Below are 22603 nucleotides of genomic sequence, written 5' to 3'. Positions count from 1 at the left end.
CTTTATGGAAATAGTTGGCCTGTCCCCCACAAGGCTGTGAGCTCCTTGAGGGCAGAAACTGTGTCTTGTTCCCTCCTCTGCTCTAGCTCCTGTGCCTGGCAGAGCCTGTCTTGGGGTGGGTGCTTGGTGAGTATTTGGTGAATGGATGAATATTGAATGAGTTATGCATCCTTCTCGACCTGTCCCTTCTGTCATCTGATACATACCTGTGTGAGAGCAAATGGTTGAGATAAAGGAATCTGTCTTCTCACAAGATCATGTGAAACTGAAAACTCTGAACAGAATCAGCCTAGTTACCAAGTTCACCACTGGATGTAGGCATGGCCCCGCTACTACCTAAATGAATTTCTCTTTTTTTTAGAGGCAAGAAAGGAACCCAAGAAGGGTTAATTAAAGAGCAATCAGTCTGAAATCATCACACAAGAGACTTCAGAAACCAGTAGAATAACACTTAGCCAGGTATTGTTACCTGGGTACCAAGGGTACCACCTTGAGGTGCACTTCATGCTGTCCCAATCCTAGAAGCCCTGGGTCTCCCTCAAGACCTTATACCAGCCATGAGGGAGGAACTTAAAGCTTAATTGCTTGCAGAGTTACTTCAGCAAATAGCAACAGTCATATCAGATAAAGAACTATTTTGATTTCTTTAATTCCATTAGATGTGGATTTGGCCCTTTCAAAGAACAGGGCTCTTAGATCCCAGTAGGTCAGATCACAAACCGTCTTGGGTTGAGTGTGGTTGAACTAACCGGAGCAGCTCAGTGAAACAGGGATTTGGAGGAGAAAAGGGCTTGTGCTCCACGTTAGGACGGAGCAAGAGATGCAGCAAATGAGATCAACACCCAGGAGATGCCCCGAAATTGAGCAGTACCCCCAAGAGTGCTAGTTCTCCGTGGCCTTCAGACAGCACTTTCTTCACAATATTTAGACCACAATGCAGACAGTATTTTCCGGTAAATGGCAATAGATTAAAAAAAAAAAAGAGGGGGGTGCGGTACAGAAAGAAAAGGAACTCCAGAGAAATTACGAAAAATTTCTCAGGCCTTACAGGCCCTCAGGGTTAGAGCTCTGCGGAACCTCAAAGCCCCAACGGGCTCCACTCTGCTGAGCTGACAACGCCGGGCAGGACACCTTCTTCCTTCCACCTTCATCCAGGCCCGCATTCCCCGCCACCTGTCTCCCAGGGCCAATGGCATTTACTTCAAAAGTGTTTCTGATTCAATTTCTCCCTGCAGTGAATGGCCCAGGGAGACTTACCCCTCATTTTAGTTAGGCTGCTTAGAATCCCATCAGCTTATCAGCATTAGAAAAAAAAAAAAAAGAAAGAAAGAAAAGAAAAAAGAAAGAATAAAAAGGAAAGAAGAAAAGAAACGAAACGAAAAGAAAAGAAAAAGGCTCTGAAGAGGTCCATCTAGAGAGAGATTTAACCTCCTTTACAGTGTCTCTCTGCAACCACTCCTCTCTGGCCCCGAGAACTCACAGGTGACCATGCTCAGAGCCTCAGTCACCAAGAAACCCTCCCTCCAGATGCTGAGTTGCGACACAGGCCAGATATCACTAATGGGCATGTCCAGTACACCCATTAGTGGACTGAAAAACCAGGAAGCCATTTGTTTATATTCTAGGGACAACATGCAGTCATCATTTTCCTTCACAAGGAAAAGACTAATGGAGGAGTGGACCGAGTTAGGGAAGCAAGCCGAGTGAGCCCTGGGGGACTTGTCACAGGCCTGCGCTCACTAACCCGGGCGTGGGGGGTTCCGGGGAGGCCCTCCCTGGGCGGGAGGTGTGCTGGTGGGAGCTGCCATCAAGGGGGGGCCTGGAGACAGCCCGCACGTCATCTTCAAAGCAGCCCTCGCAGGAAGAGAAATCTATAAATAGTCTTTTTCTTTCCAAATTTGAAATAGGTTCAAGGTGGCTGATCAGAGACATTCTTTTTTCTCACAATCAGTCCATCATGAGCATTTGGTCTTTGAGGGAACTGATACCTGAATATTTATCAAACTAAACATGTGACCACCGCAAGCCCTCTACTCTCCCGCAAATCACCTTGCTTTAAATTGTCTATGGAGCGGCCAGGGTGTGTTAATTCAGGTCCAGCTCTCCACGACACCCACAATTCATCAGCCCCACATTTCACCAGTTTAGGGGCTCTGGCTTCTCGAAGAGTTAGCTTACCGTCTCACGTAATTTAGCTCACCACCCACACTTTCTCTTTGGCTCTGGCTCAGACTCTCAGCTCACCCGGAGTAAACCTGATTTCAGTTCCCATAATGGATACTTACTGTTTTTCTGTCCACTTTTCCCTCCGGTGTGGGCTGTTGTTCTGATCTCTATTTATACTGTTACATTAGGGCTGGCCACATACCTACAGTAGGACTCATTCAGCCCACGCCTACGAGGGCCAGGGTGGTCATACTGCCGAGCTGAGCCAGTCCGAGTCTCCTCCCTGGAAACCTGGACTTGGATGACAGCGTTTGGGGTCCGTAACACATGAACTTAAAGGATTCTCTATAACTGTGTTTTCCTGCTATGTGAACCAGAAAAGCAAAGGAAGCAAGTTACAGAGAGGAAAAGAAGAATGTAGCAGAAATAAAAAGAAGAGGAGGAAACAGAGATGTGGAAATAATCTGGTTTAGTCGTTCTTTGGCCCAGCCACATTCCTCAGTTCAACTTAGCTGGACCCAGTGGATCCCAGAATTCTCTATATAAGATTCTTCTTTTTCTCCAAGCTCTGCAGCAGGAGCATTACCGTGGTAGATTAGATTGTCCGGCATGGTCCCGGAGATGGCCATTGGCATTTTCGTAAAATGTCCTAGTTTGCCTTAGAACGCATGTAATAGCAGCAATCAATATTCACGAAGCATCTGTTTACAGTGTTGGCTTGATTTACTGATGGTTACACTGAGGCTCAGTGAGGTTAAGCAAGTTGGCTCAGGTGGGACAACTAGCAGGTAAGTGACTGAGCTAGGATTCCAGAACTCTTACTTGTTCTGCTCTGTGTAGATGAAGCTTCACGGAAGGGTTATCTACCCAGTGGTAGCCTGATCATCACAATCAACCAGTCTCCACTCGAGAACAGCTTAATTAGAGATCTGGAGTGGGGAAGGTAACAAGGTATGTCTTTATAACATTTTTGAAAGTTAAAAGTTTAAAAGAAAAACACATATATATTTAACAACAACAACAAAAAATGTACTAAGTACCTATATATCAGAATTAGGTTTGGCTACAATTAAAAAATAACACTAATCATGCAGTTTAAATAACATAGAAGTTTATTTTTCTCTCCAGAGGTAGGCAGTCAAGACCTAGTATCAAAGACACAGGCCCCTTCTAGAATGGTTCCCACAAGTAAGCTTACCTCATGGACACAACATAGCTGTTGCCGCTCCAGCCATTATATTCATGTTCCAAGCAGTAGGAAGGAGGATGGACCAAGGGCAGAAGAGTATGCCTTCTTTAAAGAGTAAACTTCCTTCAAAGTGTTTTGCAAGAAGCTCTACCCCATGACTTCTGCTTAGACCTCTTTAAACACTTCTGTTGATGACAGAGCCTGCAAATGTAGTTTTATAGCTGGTATATGTGCTGGGCCTGACAACACAGGGACTGTTCCTAAGGAAGAAGGGGGACATGGATGCTAGGTGAGAAACAGGCAGTGTTAGCCACAGCCCATTATGTGCCAGGCACTTTTCTTGGTCTTGAGGATGTAACAGTGAGAAGACAAAGTCCCTGGCAGCTCTTAGGGTTCTATTCCAGTAGGGAGATAGCTGATAAATAAGCAAGAAATAAATATTATAATTTTAAGCAGTGATGGGTAAAGGTGGAGATTTTTAAATAGGGCCAAAAGAGGGGACGGTCTTTCTGAGTGGGTGACATTTGAGCAGAGACCTGATTGATGTGAGGAACGTAGGAAGAGTGATCTGGGCAGAGGCTACAGCACCCACCAACCTCGGAGCAGGGTCACGCGATGAGCACTCCGGTGAGAACCACTGATCCAAAACCTTTATGAATCTGAAATAGCCTGTTCAGATGAAGTGACAAAACGATCTCGTTACATTAACTGGAGGGAACAGTGTTAGTGATATTCCATGAGTGATGTTTTATTTATTCACACGGTTCACTTTCTTATCAATAGGGTAGGTGTTGACATTGCAAATTACTACTATTAATCTCATTGGGGAAATTGTAACAGCTATCTCCTGCTTCCTAAAAGTGCTGCATGGGATATATTTAGGAGGTTAAAGTGAATTATTGACGTACATTAAATATCAGCATAGTATGGGTACTTCCAGCTGCATTTCAAGGCTTTTCATCGTGTTGGTATAATTGTGGATTCATCCCTCTCCCTAAAAGTGCTGTATGATATACACTTATTTTTCAAATTCAAGTGAATTTAAGTCTAAAAATACCCTCTTATGGATATTTTAATGTATCCCTTTTCTTGAGAGGTAGTATGTTCCCTAAGAGTATTTGTCCTTACTTTTCACTTCTCTTACCTTGAGTTAGTGCCTGTTGTGCTTGTGTTCTGGGGGCTGGCAAAGTTTTCTATTGACTTTATCCATATGTCATTTATGATTTTAGTGATTTCAATCAAATTTCCATTTCAAGCTTTGCTGTCATATGCACTCATCATCTTTTAAAATCTCTTCTTGTGTGCCAGAACCCCCTCCCCTCTATGCTATGTGCTCAGTCTTTTTCACTGCCTCTTTCTAGATTTGTGATATCTTTCTTGATAAAATAGCCTTCAGTTTTCATGTTATGTAATATTATATTGACCAAGCAAGACCATGGCAGAAAATCATGAACCAATGCTTTGCCTCCTGCTGTACCTTTAAAAAAAACTAATGGAGGTCCTGGGGTTTGAACCCAGGACCTTGTGCATGCTAAGCATGTGCTCTACCGCTCAGCTATACCCTTCCCCCTTCCCCAGCTGTCCCTTTAAATCTGCTGCATAGGCTTTGTTCTTCTCTCACATCTGAATGAAAAATCAGGCAGGTTTTCTGGTCACCCAGGTAATACAAGCTCCTCCAATCAATAATGTAAAAGTCCAGTCCCTTGTAACAGATCATACTTTGAACTTGGTTCGGTATGAAGTTTTCTTTTCCTCCCCTGATGGTGACCTGTTGCAGGTGGAAGCTGGCAGAAGGGGAAGGAGATGTGTTCTTTCTTCCCCTTGTGCTTTTCCCATCTCCCTCCTCCATCCTGTTAGCGGTGATTTCTGACCCCTCACGGTGGACCACAGGGAGGCAGGAGAGAACGCTGGTCAGAAAAGTTTTTCCTTACCTGGGGCTATAGTGATCCGGGTGTTGCCCTCTCTGGGTCTGGGAAGTGTTGAAAGCCGAGTCTTGTTCTCGTCTCTGTTTTGTGGGTTGTTTCTTCACATCTCCGTCACTGGAGACGTCCTTCTCCCCGGAGATCACTGTTACAGGCAATACACTCGTCTCCAGCTCCTTGTTGCTCTGCCTCTGCAGCGTGGAAAGCCGTTACGTGTCTTTTGTGCTGGCAAACTGAGGACAGCCCTCCCAACACAGCCTCTTCTCCTTGACTTGTGTGTCTTGAAACTCTTACTGTTGATGCTTCTCACGTGGGAGTCAGACACAGTTTCATGTGTCCCATAACCGCAGGGGACATGGATCATGCCCTCAGGGTGTTCCTTTTGAAGGCTCATCGGTAATGTCAACACGAGGGGCTGACATCCCAGTCCTACCTCTAAGGAGAGGACCTGGAACCTTCTCTAAAAAGGATCTCTCCACCTCCACCCTCTCCTTTCCTGGCTGCTCCAATCTCTTATATAGGCTACAGGTGCATGGGCACCTCAGGGCAGAAGCTGGTTTTCAACCCCTCCTCCACCTCTTTTTTTTTTTTTTTTTCAAACTTTAAATTTTGACTGGGAGGAGTCAAAATGTGGTAGAGCTCATGCTTAGCATGCATGAAGTCCTGGGTTCAATCCCCAGTGCCTCCATTAAATAAAATAATAATAAATAAATAAACCTAATTACCTCCCCCCAAAACAACAAAATTTATTTTGAAATAATAATAGGTTTGCAGGAAGTTGCAAAGAAATGTACAGGGAAATCCCATGCAAACTTCACCTTCAATGTTAACATCTTGCATGTAAAGTAACAGCACAGCCAGGAAACTGACATGGGTACAATCTGCAGTGCTTATTCAGATTTCACCAGCTATGCATGCACTCAATTGTGTGTGTGTGTGTGTGTGTGTGTGTGTGTGTGTGTGTTTCAAACTCTGTGCAATTTTATCACATGTGTACTCCCATATAACCACCACCACAATTGCATATACAACCGCCCCCTTCCCATAAGGCTCTGTCAAGATACCCCTTTATAACACACCCCTTTCTTCTGTTATCTGCAACCCAGAAACCACTCATCTATTTTTCATCTCTGTAATTGTGTTCTCTCATGGGATCATTCAGTGTGCATCTTTTTGAGAATGCCAGCCATCTCTGTTTTGCAAGTCTTAAAAAATGTACTGGTCTTACTTTGGAACAGAGGATATTGTTTTGCTGCTTCAGCTAACATGGAAGTAAGAAGAGTCTTATTTTCACATCCGGTTACAAATAGTTTAGTTCACGTTTGAACGTATCTTCTATTTTGCATCTTTCTGATGATACAGCGTTTCATTCATTTAACAAATATTTATGGAGTGCCTGCCGTGGGATTGCCTTTGATGCTATTTTTCTGCATTAGGTTTAATGTTCTCGGGAAAGCAAGTAACCCCAAGGTCTCCTCTTGGCTTTATGGTAAGTTCCTAGGCTATTGTTCTGCAAGTTTTGGTGTTTAAGGTGCTTTAAACTCAACTGACCAGCACTGAAATTCCTGTATCACTTTCTGCTTAGCCTCAAAAAGTCGTTATCCCATTGACTCACCATTTCACGTCTTAGAATGTCTTGCAGTCATCTACAGCCACGGAAGTTTCACTGTGGACCCTGTTCTTCAAATCTCTTTATAAACTTACTTACCAAGATCAGCCCCTCTTGATCTCTGAGAGCTCTTACTTTTTGCAAAGAAATGACACTTTTTTCTTTTATTACCTGGTTTCCCTATGTTAGAACTTAATTCTCCATCCGTTTCAAATTGTCCCTTAATCCTATGGTGACTCAACTGTTCTTCACTTGCCCACGGTAAGTTTTTGGTGCAGGTGCTTGTCAAAGGCAATTCCAAAGTCTGCAGAATGACTCTGTCCTCTTTTCCCGCGTGACCTCAGAGAATGCCGGTAATCAGACGGCTTCCTCATACAGAACCCATCATGCCTCTGCCTCTGTGGATGGTGCTGATTTGAGCTTTTTGCAATTCCTACCTTATTTAGGGATTCCACTAGCTTGGTATGTCAGGAAGGGAGAAACAGCCAGTGGGTGCTTTCCCAGAGTGCCCTCTGTAGACTCAGAATAAGTCTGACACGGGCAACCTGACAGTTCTCAATCTAACACAGCAGCTGTTGCAACAATGGGTCTCACGTCACGGTCGACAGCGCCACAAGCCTGCCCATGAATTCATTCGAAATCTTTAGGTGAGTCACATCCTGTCTGGGTGATTTATTGATATGTGTTTGGCCAGTTAGGACTAGAACATCCTGTGCACTTACTACAATGTTACTGAATGCTCTGACCTGTCCGTTTCAAGGGCACATATCTTCCCTGGCAGAGGACACGGCAAGGCAGTGGGACAATTTCTTTTCTATTTCCTTTTTCATTCCTTGCTGCATTCCATTGACACCTTCACCTTCTTGGGTTTTATTTTTGACATTCTTCAGGGTTTCTTGCAAGGTATTCTTTTACAAATCCTAGAATTTCAGAAATCAAAGGAACGTAAAAATGTAATTTGGTCCAAATTCCCCAGCATAAAGACGAAAAACTACATTGGAAAGAAGTTATGTGACTGGCTCTGACCCATTTAATGGCTTACACTTCCTTTCTAGTTACATGTACTTATTTTTTGCTATTTATGTTCATATGAAATTTTGAATACCATAGGTTTCCTTTTTGGCCTTAAAATGCTTTCCTTTTGTAAACTTCCCCGGTTCTATGAAGAGAAGGTGTCTGATCTGGGCTTTTGTGTGCCCAGATGGCCGCTGGTTCGTTTCATTCTACTGCCCGGGAGCCAGAGGACTCCCTCCCCAGTTGCCTTGTAGGATCTCAAGGGAGCAACCCCCCCACCCAGCCCTACCCAGTTCTGGAATCCCTCTGTCTGACATTTTCTACAGCATCTGCTTGCCATCTTCTGATGGCTTGTTCACTTCTCCACAGCTGGAAATTCCTGGTTCCAGTGTGCTCCTTCTATAAAACCACCTGCTTTCCCAAGGCTGCTTTCTCAGAGCATCTCCTTTACTCTCACTATTGGGAGATCTGAGACAGGACATGTGCAGGGTTTAGGTGTGGTGGGATGAGATGGGAAGCCCTTGCCTTTCTTCCTGGAGGGTGTGAAGCCAGCCAGCTTCCTTGGACTCATCATCCTGCTGCCTTATTTTTACAGCTAAAATGAGGCAGACTGTCCCCTCCCCCACCCCCTCTAGCTCTCCTTCTGATCACTGCACGCGCATTTAGTACCGTCAGGGAGTTTTCTATCTGCATCTGGTCCATGTGGATGTTTCCACTCCTGTGGCGTTCCCAGCAGCCGTCACCGGCCACCCCGCACTGGGGTGGGAGGCTCCTGCTTTCTCTCTCTGCCTTTCATCCAGTTCGTCCCGTCCCCGCTGGTGCTGGCAGTACACGCAGGGGTCCGTGAGGCAGGACCTGAGTTGTCTGCTTCTCCTCTATTCCAGCCGTGGAGCACACGGCAGGGCCTCACCGGAGAATGTATCCTGCCAGGGTCTCTCAGTCTCCACCCTGGCCCCCTGGTCTATGTATGAGTCATGCAAGAGCCAGAGAGAACTTCAAAAAGTGTACACCCGTCCTGTGTCACTCCTCTGCCCAATGCCTTCTCCCTCACACGGTGGCTGCCCCATCCCACTTGCCGTGTGATAGAATGAATCAATGGCCCCGTTTTCCTGTCCCTGAGACATGGAAACAGGATAGCCATGTCCTGCCACAGCCTGGCCTTGGCAGTGGAGTCCTCCTGCCCTGTGACTTTGACGTGGTCACGTGATGTGCTCTGGCTGGGGGATGGGAGTGGACCTCCACCATCACTGGCACAAGGATGGACCCCAGGACCTGGTGCTGCAAGCAGCCTGGGCCCCAGAAGGACACACCTGGAGCTGCCACCCTAGCCGACCCCAGGATGTGCAGCGAGAAACAGGTGTTCACTGCTGGGTGCCGCTCAGCTCGGGTAGCTGCCATGCCACAGCTCGTGGTCCACAGTGTCCTCTCCAGTGGCCCTTCTGGACACTTGCCCCAATTCCTGCAGCTCCCACTGGCCTCAGGGCCTTGCATTTGCCAGGTCTTCCACTTCCAAAGTACTTTCTTCAACTCTCTGATGGGATCTCCAGTGGTGATGGATGCGGTGAAGCAGGGTAAGGGGGCAGCGAGCCTGGCAGGTGCAGGAGGAGGCTGTTTGCCATGGGGTGGCCTGAGGGGGGACTTTGGAGTGGAGAGTGAAGGAGAGGAGGGAAGCGGCCATGCCCAGGTCCGTCCGGCAAGCAGCATCTCCTCCACACTCTGCCCTTCCTCCTGCCTTGGGGACTTGGCACAGCTCCTCTCTTCCCCTGGGAAGTCCCTTCTCACTCCTCGTCCTGCTCACACCTCCGTCCTTCTCACCTGAGGCCACATCCTTTCCAGGCTCCATGGCTTCGCAGGAGGAGGCTGACATCTGCCAAGGCAGATGGCCCTGTGTTCTAGTGGCAACCGCAGCTTTCCAGGTGTTTGTTGGAGAGAAACATCTTGAGTTTATAGCCACCTGGTATTATAACAAGTTAGGCTGAGATAAATGATATTTACAAAGAATTTTAAAAAACGTATTCAATCTGCCGTTGTTCTAGCTTTTCTGAAAACGAATTGTGGGTCCAGCCAGGTTGGCAGGAGCTGGCGACAGGGGCGTCAGGTTAGCCTCCCACCTGCCACTCTGCTAGAGTTGAATTGTGATGCCACTGGCCAGCGCTGAAATTTCATAGATGACACATGATGTGGCCTAAAGCCTTCTGACTCAATATGTGATCTGAGGACCAGCAGCAGAGCAGCCTTAACAACACAGGAGAGCCCACTAGAGGCGCAGCATCTCAGCTCCACCCTAGACAGTCTGCATCGGCTCCTCCCATGACCCGTGCACACCTCACGGTCTGAGAAGAACCCCTCAATTCCCTGTTTGTGACATCACTCAGAATCCATCTGCTTTGCAGGTAAATTCCTGTTTAGTTAGTCCTGAGACAAATCACTCTTCTGAGCAGTCTATTTGCTTTGTTTTTTGGGGTTTTTTAGTTTTTATTTTTGCAGACACTGTAAATTGTGTACACTTTCTTTTTCCCTGGTGGTTGCTAAATCTTTATCTGCCTCGCATAGTGACTGGAATGGCATGTTGAAGTATTTGATGCACAAATGTATTAACCCTGTATTCCTAGAAATAAAAGACCTTCCAAAGCCTGCAATAGAGTGGCAGGCTCATTTCAGTGGCACCCGGGTAGCGGAGAAATTGGGAAGTGGCTTTTCTTGCCACCAAGCCTGGGGACATGCGCCTGCAGTCCGAGTAGGTGCTGATGGTGGGAGAGGAGAGGTGGCTTCCACTCTGGAGGATGAGGAGGAAGCCCGGAGTTTTCAGGGGTTGCCTTTCACACAACCAGAAGCTCTGCACATCACACAGGGACCCCTGTGCACCCTGCTTCACGTGCGCAGTTGGGTCTTCAGTATTGTCAGTTGAATAATGATGATGTCAAGCCATGGCACCTTGGGCGTCCGGGTGGGCCTGCCCCACCCTGAAGGCCGGGCTGTGGCCCTGGCGTCCTTTCTCCTCCAGGCCACTTGGGGCCTCTGGACTGCCGGGCATGGGAATGTCTCTCACTGCTTTCTGGGAGGGAGAATGTTCCAGGCCCCAACTCCCTCCCAAACCACAGCCCCTTTTGGTGTCTCGCTCCTTTTCTGCAGGGTCTTGAGGGGGAGGGAAGGTAGTGGAGCTAGGTGAGGCCCTAGTAACTCCACCTGCAAGAGGGTGGAAACAGGTCAGTTCTCCCTCCCATTTCCAGAAATCAGCGCCAGCCTGCTAGAGGAGGGTCGGTGGCTAGGACAAAGGTATGATTGGCAGACCTGTACCAGCCTCCTGCCCTGTATGGGCTGGTGCCTCTGAAGTGCCAGTAACATCACTCACCTATTTACTGGGTCCCGTTGGCCACACGGAGACAGGCCTGCAGAAATCATAATTAGCAAGTGTGTGTGTGCGCGCACACGCACACATACATATTTGTTTTGTGTATATATATGTATATAATCCCCCGTTCACCTCTGGAACTCAAGTCTGCTTTATATCTCGTATATATAAGATACTAAAATGCAGCTTTTCAGTGATTTTTATGTAAGAAAGTAGGGAAGTGACTGAGATGGGGGCCTGGGCAGCTATGATCCGAAACCAGGTTCCTCACCTAAACGTGGCCCTGGGGGTTAAAGAGCAGGTGCAGATACCCTGGCACCTTCCAGGCCTGGGCACTCAGCAGTAAATACAGCCAAACAGTGACATGCACTTCTCTACAAGGGATGCGCCGCACCCTCCCAGCCTCACCTGCATCTGAAAAGCACGCCTTTGTCTTTCGCACGAGAAATCAGGGAGTGAGGTTCTGAAGTCATTGATGGAGTCTGTACAAGATGAGACCCAGGTCTCCTTGTCAAGACTGGGTTACCCTGGGACACTTTTTGGCGGCTCTGCCCACTTCACCCATTAGGAGCTACTCCCAGATCTCCTTCTGCAGAGGCGGCTGCAAATTTGGAGCCTCCAGACGTCCGCGCATGTCTTAGATTACTCATGACAACGCACATTGCCTTATGTTTATTTGAGTTAAGTTTCATCTGCCTTCAGGCTGTGCAATCCCCCAAAGTGTTCAAATGCATCTGGAGTTTCCTGCAAATCTCCTTAGTTTTTATTAGCCAAAACAATTTAGAGCCAGCTGAAACCTCCGGGAAGAGATTAAACGACACTTATGTGACAATGGCTCACGTAATCTCCGGCCAGGTAGAAGAGGCAGGGATGGCTAAGGTGCCGGGGAGAATGGCGCTCATGTCATCTTGTGCCTCTGCAGATCTCTCGGCCTTGGAGAGGTGCCAGGGAGCCCTTCGCGGTGCTGGCTCCTGCAAGTGGAATAGGTAGATGTCTGTGCTTCAGGCGGGCTTGGAAGCCCCCCTTGCTGGGAGCGTGGGGGAGGCGTGTTACCTAAGGCCTGCTCTGTCTGAGCGAGTTGGTTATCAGAGAAGAGGGAGCAGAAGAGCCGGCAGGAAGTGAGCCTGTGAGGAGAAGCAAGCCGGGGTGGCAGCCTGCTCAGAGATGTAAAAATACCAGCAATGTGTAACCAAGGGAGAGAGGAGGGGAAGCAGGCGTGGGGCTCCAAGGACTTACCCAAAGAGGCAAAGCCATGCACTTGGCTGAACCTGAGAGCTGGGAGTGAGGGGCCAGGCAAGGATGGCCCCTCTTGACCTGGGAAAGACAGCAACGGACAGCCCAGACTGATGGGAGAGGGGAGACAGGAGCTGTTTGCAAAACCCAGATCTCCCTGGGCTCGGCAGGCACCAGGCTTCTCTGTGTGGGCAGCGTCAGAGCGCATCCCAGACCATCTCAACGAGCTAAGCTTGTCAGCTCCAAGCTGTTCCACAGACAGTGGGTGTGAACCCAAAATCGTTTCAGCTTTATACTGTTCTTTATTAAAAAAAAGTGAAATATTGAAAAAGCACCAGATCCAAAGGAGTCCTTGTTCTTTGGACCAGTTACCTGTGCAGGTATTGGGCCAGTTGAAGACGCAAGTCTGGGTAGGTCGGAAAAGGTGGGTTGTAGGTGCCCCTTCCCTCGTGGCAGCATTCTTGGAAGAGCTTCTCTCCTTCTGACTCAAGGTTCTGCACCATTTTTCTGTGCCATTTTTAAAAACAGAGAACAGCGGCACACAGCCCCCTGTCTCTGGACAAGTCTTTTCTCGTTTGTTTCCAAGCTGGTTTCTTTGATTGCAACTGTCTGGAACAGCTCACATCTAGCAGTTGGACCTTGACAAAGCTTAGGCACCAACGAGAGAGAGCAATCATCACCCTCAACTGCCTTGCTGGTAAATCACACCCTGACTCCCATCTGATGTGTCAGGGGTCTTGCTTCATATTCCCTGTGGTTGTGGGGAAGATCTACTATTAAGAATGAGAAACCGAGACTATCAGTGTTTAGGGGATTGAAGGAAGAACTGTGGCCTGGGTTAATCTGGCTGGCACTCTGGGTCAACCAGATGGCCGGGAAGTGGGTCCAGGAGAGAGACTTGGGCAAATGCCCACCTGCTCCATGGGTTTCCTTCTTCTTCTCCTTCCTCTCCTCCTCCTCCCTCTTCTTCCTCTTCTTCTTCTACATGCTGAGGGGCTGTACTAGTTTGCTAGGGCTGCAGTAGCAAAATACCATAGACCGGGGGCTCAAACAACAGGGATTGATCTTCTCCAAGTTCTGGAGGCCAGAAGGCTGAGAGCAAGGTGCCTGAGGGGTTGGTCCTTTCTGGGGGCCCTGAGGGAAGGATCTGTTCCAGGCCTCTCTCCTCGGTTTGTAGACGGTCATCTTCCCCCTGTGTCTTCACAGTGTCTTCCCTTAGTATGTGCCTGTGTTCAAACTTCCTCTTCTTATAAGGACCCCAATGATACTGGCTTAGGGCCCATCCTAATGACCTCATTTAGCCTTAATTAAAGACCCTGTCTCCAAATACGGTCATATTCTGAGGCACATGTGAGTGTTTGGGGGAGATACTATTCAGCCCATACCAGTGGCCCCAAAAAAGTTTTCTTTCCCGTCTAGCTATGAGGAACACCTATTTAAAGAAGCAAATATGACAGCCCAAGGTAGTTCTAAAGGACAAATTCTGACTCCTTGTCCTCCAGTAGTTAATTGTTGGCTGAGTGACAGTCAGGTTTCCTTTGCTTCAGTGAATATGAGACGCAGAGGCTGGCTCATACCCCGTGGGTTCGCCAGGTTCTGGACCAAACCCCAGCGATGTCTCAGGGATGTTGACAATTCCTAGCATATCAATTTCCCAGGGGCTTGGCATATCGATGGCCAAGTTGTGTTGAAAGTAGACCAGGTTTCCATGCATTGAGGTCTCATAACATGGGACTGTGCATCAGGGCACCAGTCAGGGACAGAGGGTCATTTTGAAATCTTGCACAAAACTACTTATTGCTCTAAGTCATACATTCAACATAAGCGGCGGGTGGGGAGGATCTAGACTAACAACCTGGAACCAATCCCACAGCCTGGGTGAAAGGAAGGGAATGGTGCTGGAACCTCTCTGACCCAGGGGCCCATCCCCATGGGCTGACCTTAGAAATGACGGTCAATGTCACCTGAAGACAGGAATGCTCAGAGCCCTGCCCTCAGAGCGTGGACAGTTTTGCCATGCGTGCTGCACCACCAGCCCTGGCTGGCTTGGCATCTGGCTGGACACTGAGAAAAGGAGCACCGTGGGGGTTGCTCTGAGTGGGGCATCTATTTCTCTAGCAAGACTGTCAGCAGCACCAAGCCCTCAGCCAGCCACAGACCCAAGGGTGACCCTGGCCCACGGTGAGAGAATCCAGCTTTGAGGGGGTATCTGAGCCCCTGGTGGGTGCCAGCAGGTAAGTGGCAAGGGGAACTGGTTCATGAGGATGTGAAGGTGACCCTTTGGGATCCTTGAGAGGGAAAAATCCAGGAAAAGACAGCTCTCATAGCATATCTGGTCAGGTAGGGCCTTTGGCCAACTTAATTTGGATTTAAGAAGAAATTGTGGTTTTCTTTGAACTGGCAGCTGGGGTGATGTGAGAGATATGGATTGCAGGGATGAAGAGGGGTGAGAGGCAGAGGGACAGAAGGGCGCAGGCCTTGCATAAGGAGAGCACAACGTGTGTAAACGTGAACACGCCCTCCACGTGTGGGGAGCCTCGAGCGCAAACTTAATTTTAACTACAGATAAGAAGACATTTCTACATCACTTTACCATTTACCAAGAGTCTTCACAGAGTTTATCTCATTGCGTCTTCACAATGATCCTAGGAAATATTAACATTTCTTATTAATCTTTTCCAAGAGAGGGAACTGAGGCTCAGAGATGTTAAGTAACTTGCCAAGTTCACAGAACCAGTAAGCGATGGGTTTAAGATTCTTTTTGTTTGTTTTGTATGTTTTTTTTTTAATGGGGGAAGGTAATTAGGTTTGTTTGTTTGTTTGTTTACTTAATGGAGGTACTGGGAATTGAACCCAGGACTTCACACATGCTAAGCATACGCTCTACCATTGAGCTATACCCTTCCTCCTCATTAAAAAATTTTTTTTTACAATACTTTACAGTTTACAAAACACCTAGCAGCACACTGTCTCACTTAGTTCTTAAAACAATCTTATGAATTAGATTATATTTATAAGGTTTAACTCACTTATTCAATATTTTTGGGCAGGGGAGGTAATTAGATTTATTTATTTTTTTAGCAGAGGTACTGGGGATTGAACCCAGGATCTCATGCATGCTAGACATGCGCTCCACCACTGAGCTAGACCCTCCCCTCTGGTTTAGGATTCTAACTTTGGTGTCTGACTCCAGACCTCACCTGCTTGACCACAGTGGCTGTGAGGCTCCTGGCATGGTTGTACCATGGGACGTGGCAGTGGGGCACCCCGGCAAGAATGCGGGTTTTCTCTCCAACATCATTTGGAATTACTGGTTGGATGATAACACGAAGCAGACCAACTTTTAGTTCGTTGTATCATTGCAAAATCTCTACAGACAATTCACCCCCTTATTCCTTGCAGCCAGGGCAAACCTCTCCCTCTGCCTTTCTTGGGGACCCCATGGCGATGACCCTTACTATTGGGCTCCGGACTGCCCATGGCAAGGCTCTGACAATAGAACACTTGTGTTTGTAGCCAGTGGCTTCCCAGAGCCTCGAGGAGAAACAATAGGTGGCCTGCTCTGGGTTTCAGGAGGGAAGTACAGAACTTTTCAGAAGGTATTTCACACTGGGGGTGAGTAGCTTCGTCCCACTGGTGCTAGAGAGACCTCTGCTCTCCCGACTAGGAAGAGAACCTGGGCCAGAGGCAAGAACAGCCTGACTCTGCGGTAGCTCAGGCCAAATTCCCTTCACAGAGAAGCAGAAGTTTCAGACTCAGCCCGGAGACAGCACAGCAGGGAGAGCAGAGATGGAGATGTGGCGTAGGCGGCAAGATTGACAGGCACATCCCTGAGGGCCATCAACCAGAATTTCCACCTGCGCTGGATATAGGCGAGAAACAGACACACAGACTGTAAGATTGGCATTTTCTGCACGTTTGATTAAAAACCAACGGCATTTTCTTAAGTGAAGTTACAATTTCTGTGATAACCTTCCTCTCACGCTCCTTTGAAAAACAACCTTAAAGCAAGATCATTAGTCAGGTAACTATGCAAATGTCTGTGTTTACCCAGGTGCCACAGCAAGAAGTGCAAAATATTTTCATTCCTTGACTCTCAGGGTGAATTCTATTAGGAGGAACAGCTGGAGTCTGGTATTCCAGGCAGATACAGTACCAGCAAGTCGTCGGGGCTTAGCTGGAATTTCCTACCCGGATTCGGAGTTACGAGACCTTCTGGGCACAGTGGGGGTGTGCAGATTACAGACAAGTGCTCAGCTGACCTGAGCCTCCTGCATGGCCATTCACCTGGGGACACTACCCAGGGGCACTGACCGTCATGCCACAGTCCAAACTGCCCTCCTTAAATGTCTGACTACTCGGGGACCAGTTTAATTTCTCTTGATGTGGGAATATCTTTTTGTTTTTGTAAAAAACGAAGAATTACACTGTTAATACATGTTCCTTGTAAACCCAAAGTCCAACAATACAGAAGTAAATAAAATAAACAATGAAAGTCCCCCCTTACCCCGTCTTCTGGTGATCTCACTGCCTCCCCATCCTTGATCACTGTGGATAGTTGGGGGAGAATCCATCCTGAACTTTTTCATGTGTTGTCACATCCATATTCTACATATAGACATAGGTAACATGTGTATGTATGAATGTGTATTAGTGGGACCCTACTATATACTTACATTGTTCAGTGACTTGCTTTTTTCAATGGAGAATTTTCCACGTCAGTTCATATAGTTCTACCTTACTCTTTTAATCGATGTGTACTATTTAATCTTTCCCCTAATATGGACGTTTAGATTACAGGAAGGTTATACCAAAGTAGTCCATCCTTCTTTCACCCTTATATTGGTCCCAATCGTTTACAGTTCTCAAAAGGGCTAGATCTGGAGCCACTGCCTTCTGGCAATTTGAGACATGCAGGAAACTACCCCAGGCTCTTCTCTAGAGTCTCCCCCAAATCATGGCTCCCCTGAAGCCTGGAAATTTTAACCTTCATGTCTTCATCCTTTGGTTTGTGTGTGTGTGTGTGTGTGTGTGTGTGTGTTTTGTTCTCTACCACCAAGATCATCTTCTAAAAAGTAGAGAAGCTGAGGGGAGAAGGGGGTAGGGATACAAGTTAACCCTTAATAAGAGTTTCTGTGCCCCTGAGACCAGAGGGCTTTACAAAGTGTAGACACAGTTCACACACAAGGTGATACTGTTATTCTTTTTTTTTTTTTAATTGAAATACAGCCAGTTTACAATGTTGTGTCAATTTCTGGTGTACAGCATCATGTTTCAGTCATACAGATACATACATATATTCCTTTTCGTTATTGATTACTACAAGATATTTAACATAGTTCCTTGTGCTTTACAGTAGAACCTTGTTGTTCATCTGTTTTATATATAGTCGTTAGTATCTGCAAATCCCGACTTCCCAATTTATCTCTTCCCACCTGTGTTGCTGTTATTCATGTACAGCACTTCATAAACCATGTCACCCGGGTCACACCACTTCCATCCCGAACCTTCATGTCCAGGCTGTTTTCTCTAGGAGGTGTGAAGCGATCTAGAAGGTTGAAGAGGATGGAGTGGGTTGGAGAGGCACTGAAAGAGGATAGGGAGGAGAGCAAGAAAATGATGGAGACCTGAGATGCTGACAGCGCACATTACCCAGCTCACGGTGTTGCCTGGGGCTGACCCCGCCATCAGCCAGCATCTTTGCCTGCTGACTGGGCTCGAAAGTTAAAATTGGGTTCTTGTGGATGCTGGCCAATGACTTCCTTGCCATGGGAGTGATTGCTTTTTTGCTGGGTTTGCAAGACGTGAATTCATTCTTTTTTAATATCAGTAATACACAGTAAAGAGCTTAATCCAATTTACAAAGAAATAGGATCAGACAAGCCTTGAGAATACAATGTGCTTTTATGGCTCTAAGACATTAGTGCGGGAGAAGAGTGTCACCGAAGCAAGGAAATACCTTCCCTCACTACCAGCCTTCCTCATCAGGATCAGCGCACAGGAGTGACAGGACTGTGAGGCGTTTGGAGTTTTAGGGGTGCCTTTGGAACCTTCATTACTGTGATGCAAGAAAATTGGAACCGAATTACCCAGCAAGGCGCCATATTAATGTGTTGTTATTCATGTATGTAAATGAGGCTTCTGATCCCCTCCCAGGAGAGAATCTATTTTAAAGTTGTTGTTCATGTAGAGAGCATGCTGAACCATCACCACTGCCTTTCTAATCTTTTGTAAGCAGTGATGCTCGTTTGCTAGATGTGGGACCCTGGCCAGAGGTATCCTCTGCCTGGACCGTGTGAAGGATGTGGCTCAGTGTCTCCATGGGCTTGTTTTGTGGGCAGGAATTGATAGGGAGGAAAGGCTGGGAGTGGATGGGACCCCTGCCCATGAAGCTGCCACAGAACACAAACCTGTGGTCTATGTCCCCACATGTAAGGAGGTGCACCAGTCTGATACACTAATCTGGTGAGTGGGTGGCTGGACATCCCCAGAAGACTAGGATCCTGATAGTCAGGGAGGCAGGAGAGAGGGCTGGGCTCCCTAGTGGTGTTGGGGTTCCCACCAGGCTTCAGTGCAGTTAGGTTCATACACAGTTTTTGAATATCGACTCTGTGCCCAGCATGGTGCGAGGCTCAGCAATGAATAAAACTTGGCCTTGCACTTGGGGAATTGATGAGATGACATCAGCATAATCTGCTGAGGTTGCCATGAGCGCATGGAGGAGAGGTTTTCAACCCAGGATGGGAAGGATGGAAGACTTTCTGCAGAAGGTGAGCTGAAGTTGAAGAATGTGTCAAACCAGGTTATATTTTTAAGATGGTGGGGAGGACATTCTAGGCAGAGAGAAGAGCAAGAACATCAAAGTTACATGGAAACAGCATGGCTTGCTTCATGTGACTAGAGTTGCAAGAAATGGGACAAGAGAAGGAGGTAGAAGCTGGATGGCGGAAGGGTGGATGTGCCCTTCCAAGAGGCTGGAACTCCAATCAGTAGGTGATATGAACTCCATCAAAGGTTTTAAACAAGACAGCGACATGGCTTAACATGTGCTTTCATAGATCATGCTGGAGGATGTCTGGAGAAAAGAACAGTTCTTGAAGCTGGGAGACCACTTAGGAATCTAAGATAACAAGCCAAGGGAAACCCAACGAGATTGGAACATGTGTGGAATCTGATCGGGAGGAGGTGGGGACAGAGGTGCAGGGACTCGAGCTGGGGAGCTAGGGAAAGAGAATTAACTAGGGCTGGCGGGTTGTCAGAGACCCAGATAAAGGAGAGAATTCCAGCAACGGGCCCAGGAGAAGTTGGGTCTGACAGACAAGTCCCTCCTGGCCGGGACTGGGAAGAAAGCAACCAAAACGGGGAGAGTCCAGCTCTGTAAACATGTGGATGGTTGGGGCTATGATGTGTATGACAGAATCCTAGCTCGAGGCAGTGTGACATAGTCAAGAATGTACCTTCTGATGGAGATGGGGTCAGGATAGGCCTTGGAGGGAGGGACTGGAGGAAGACTGATAGGGTGGCAGTCTTTGGTTACTACAGCAGGAGGGGGCTGGGAAGGGCAGTAGCTGGTATAGTCTGAACCCATCGCAACCTGCCCCTCCCAACCCCCCTGCAGGGGTGCACAATAGACAGGTCTTTGGTGCTAAGCAAATCTGAGTTCCAGTCTTTTCTCAGGCACTCTTGGCAAATTGAGGAACTTCTCAGAACAGCAATATGTATGCCAACCTATAAAACAGAACTAATAGTACCTACTTTCCCTGGCTTTTGTAAGAAGTCTGTGAAATGAAGACTACTTGCAGAGTGATCAGCTGGAGTAAGTTCATTTACTCAGTGATTTTTTATTCACCGTGTTGTGTGAAGAACTGGAGATCAATGGAGAACTTGACCAACAAGGTCCTTACCCTTCTAGAGATTCCGTAGCAAATCCTCAGCCTCACTGTCAGTAACGCTCAGTTTTCTGCTTTCTCTCCAAGTCACTGCCTTTGTTGGAGTGAACGCCACCGTGTGCAGAGTAGCACTTTGCTCAGCTTGCTTGGAGGAAGTCACTAAGACAACGATTCCCATGTCTGGTTCCCACAGCAACACCCAGGGAGCTTCTCTGGGGAGCAGATTCCAGGCTCCATCACTGGTACTCAGGATCAGAACTCCCAGAATCTCCTCTTTCACAGGAAGCTTCCAGGAGATTTGATGATGACCTGGGCTTGGCAGTCCTGACCCAGTTCCTAGAGTGAAGATAATGCCAGGCTTAGGACACACACATCACAGCAGGGTAGAGACCACACTGCGCCAATGTCAGGAATTGAAAAGAACAATGAGAAAGTCTGCTCACTGTGTTTTGGGGTGGTTTTGTTTCCTTGAGGGGAATTTTATGGTTATTTAATTAAAACATTCCACTTTGATCAAAGGTGTTGCTTTGACTTCTCGAGTATGAAATACGAGACATGAGAGTCGAAAACTTGTTAAATGCAAACAATTTGCCAAGGGCCCTAAACAAGACAAGATATAATAAATAGTAGGCCTTCGAAATTAAGTGTCAACATCTGAGGAGGAACTAATTGTTCCTCTTCTTATGAACATTCACCCACATTCAGTTTTAAGCCCATGCTATTCTAATGATGTTTGCCATCAGCCACTTCTGACCACAATGAAAAGAATTGCAGGGGGGTTCTGGTCATTAACTGGGGTTTGCACTATAGTGCTGCTTGGTAGGAGGTTCAGATGCTGCAATCTTCATTCTGTGTAGACTGGAGAGAGCCAGAGCTGCTTTTGCATTCGTAACAGAACATGAGGGCTGGGATACCTCACTGAGACTTATGCACAGCACAGAAGTTGCATCCCAGAGAATGGGGTGTAAGGACAGAAATAGAGGAGTTATCCAGCATTCTGCCCCAGGAGTGGACACTGGAGATGGTGGGTCACAGCTGTGCCCTGACAGGCCCCGGGAGAGAGGAGCATAAAGACTTTAGGGTCCTGTCAGCTCCAAATCCATTCATTCCTTCACCCAATGTTTACTGAACACTGTTCTGGGCATTTGGGATACATGAGGTTTTAGATCCATCTATGGCTACAGTAGGGCAAGGAGTCTTACAGCAGGTATCCAAGAAGGGCAGAAACGCAGGGAGGTGGGCGCTCAGACCAAGGTGGCAGCAGTCGGGAGGGTGACCTTCCAGATGAATCGTTGCATCTGGCTCCAGCAGGGTTTCCTGGTGGGCTGTATGTGGGATGTGAGATGAAAAAGCAAAACAAAACAAAATAAAACAAAAGAACAGGCCTAGATAATTGAAACAAAAAAAACAGAGCTAGATAATTGTAGAATAAAACAATTACATTCACACTTTAACACTGGGCAACACTGGGGAGTGCTAGGGCAGTTAAAGGGGGCACCACACCACCTGGGCAGCCTGGGTAATTTGCTGGGTGGCATGGTGCTGTGGGGACACCCCAGGCTTTGGTGTCAGAAGGCGTCCTCCACCCCTTCCCCACTTATTCCTACTGCTGGTTGAATCCATGGATGTGAAACTCTGGGCCATTCAGAGCACAGAGATACTTGCTCTGTGATTCTGAAGAAGTGATTTGATCTCCCAGAACCTCAATTTCTTTATCTGTAATGTGGAGTGATGCTATAATAACATTTCTTCTGTAGCCTTTGTGAAGATTGAGATAATGTATGGAAAATGCTTTTTGTCCCCTTCCCCTTCCCTTGAGGAGCTGGATAAAGATTCCCAGCTCATCTCACTCTCATTCATTTCTTGTTCCCTTTCTGTATTAGTCAGCTTAGGCCCCCATAACAAGATTCCACAGACTGAATGGCATCAACACAGAAATGAATTTTCTCCCAGTTCTGGAGGCTGGAAGTCCAAGATCAAGGTTCGGGCAGGGGTGGTTTCCTCTGAGGCCTCTCTCCTTGACTTGCAGGTGGCCGCCCTCTGGTTGTCTCTGCCCGTGGTCCTCCCTCTGTGCACAGGCACCCCTGGTGTCTTTCCTTCTCTTATGGTAAGGACACCAATCCAATTGGATTAAGGCCTCATCCTAATGGCCTCATTTTAACTTCATCACCTCTTTAAAGACCTTATCTCTCAATATGGGTACATTCTGAAGTACTGGGGCTTCAGACT

The sequence above is a fragment of the Camelus dromedarius genome, chromosome 1 (genome assembly GCF_036321535.1).
Source record: "Camelus dromedarius isolate mCamDro1 chromosome 1, mCamDro1.pat, whole genome shotgun sequence".
Classification (NCBI taxonomy): domain Eukaryota; kingdom Metazoa; phylum Chordata; class Mammalia; order Artiodactyla; family Camelidae; genus Camelus; species Camelus dromedarius.
Note: the sequence above shows the minus strand (reverse complement) of the source record.